Source organism: Balaenoptera musculus, chromosome 13 (assembly GCF_009873245.2).
Source record: "Balaenoptera musculus isolate JJ_BM4_2016_0621 chromosome 13, mBalMus1.pri.v3, whole genome shotgun sequence".
Lineage (NCBI taxonomy): Eukaryota > Metazoa > Chordata > Mammalia > Artiodactyla > Balaenopteridae > Balaenoptera > Balaenoptera musculus.
This window is the reverse complement of record NC_045797.1, coordinates 29,603,284-29,604,600: the sequence shown is the minus strand read 5'-3', so window position 1 is coordinate 29,604,600 and position 1,317 is coordinate 29,603,284.

The following is a 1,317-nucleotide window of genomic DNA, read 5'->3' as shown; positions in this document are numbered from 1 at the left end:
GCAGCCCGGCGGCGGCAAGAAGGCCAGCGCTTAAGTCTTCACCCCCCGTGCGACACTTGAGTCCCCAAGCACAGCACCACCGCTGCCTCCTGGGCCAGAGAGCGAGAAGGGGCGGCCACACACCCTGCCCCGCCCCACCCTGCAGCTCAGAGACTCTCCAGTGGATGACGTTGGTATCGCAGCTTGTGTGTGTGAGTGCAGTGTGTGTGCGTGTGCCTCTAACTGAATAAAAGGAAAACAATGACAAGAAGGGAAACGGAGTCCCCACAGCACTGCCACTGTCCCTCCATCCCCTCTCCCTCTCCCTCACTGGGAGGCCAAAGGGGCTACAGTCAGGGGGACCTCTCTGATGGGAGAAGCGGAAGCTGGGGCCACGTTCGCAACTGGGGGGATCGGGGGTACCCACCTGACGCCCACTGCCAGTTAGAGCTCCGACCCGGGCGTTACACGTCCCATGGGACCACCATCGATGCTTTCGTTGGCAAGCATTGCCCTTTGCAAGCTTCTCTTTCAAACGTGTACTCTACTCGACAGGGGGGATGTCAAGGCCTTGGAGAGGGTGACCAATGAAAGGTGAGACCAGGATCCAGAGAGCTGGAGAGAGGGCATCAACGGTAAACCCAGGCAAGACTGCACAATGCTTTAGAGGACCCACCCATTACAAACACCCCAATTTGAAGCACTTTTAAAATTTTTTCTTGCTCAAAGAAGACACTTTTATTTAACTTTTATTTGCAATAACTGTAGACTTATAGGGAGTTGCAAAGATAGACCAGAGAAATCTGAGTATCCTTCACCCAGTTCCCCCCAATGTTTGCATCTTCCATAACTACAGTATAGTATCAAAACTGGGAAATTGGCATTGGTGCTGTGTGTGTGTGTGTGTGTGTGTGTGTAGTTCCATGTCACTTTATCACCTGTGTAAGATTCGTGGACCCACCATCACAAACAAGATACAGAACTGTTGATCACCACAAAGATCTCCCCCGTGCTGCCCTTCAAAGTCACACCCATCCCCCCCCCCAGCCCAAGAGAGTTCTTTGGAAGCTAGGAATCGTGAGGGGGTTGAACCTGAAGTGGGAGGGGAGAACCCTGAAATGGGTTCTCAGGTCGGAGGATGCAGGTGTGAGATTTTGACTCCGAAGGAAGAAAAGGCAAGCACCATCAGCTCCAGTCTCCTCTGGGAAGCGTATTTGGTTTCAAGCTGGCTGCCCTGAGTCACCCAGAGGAGGGTGCTGGGAGACAGGGAGCCCCAGACAGCTGTGCTTCCCCTTTGCCTCGGTGGGGCAGTGTAGTTTGGGGAGGTCCTTAGAGATG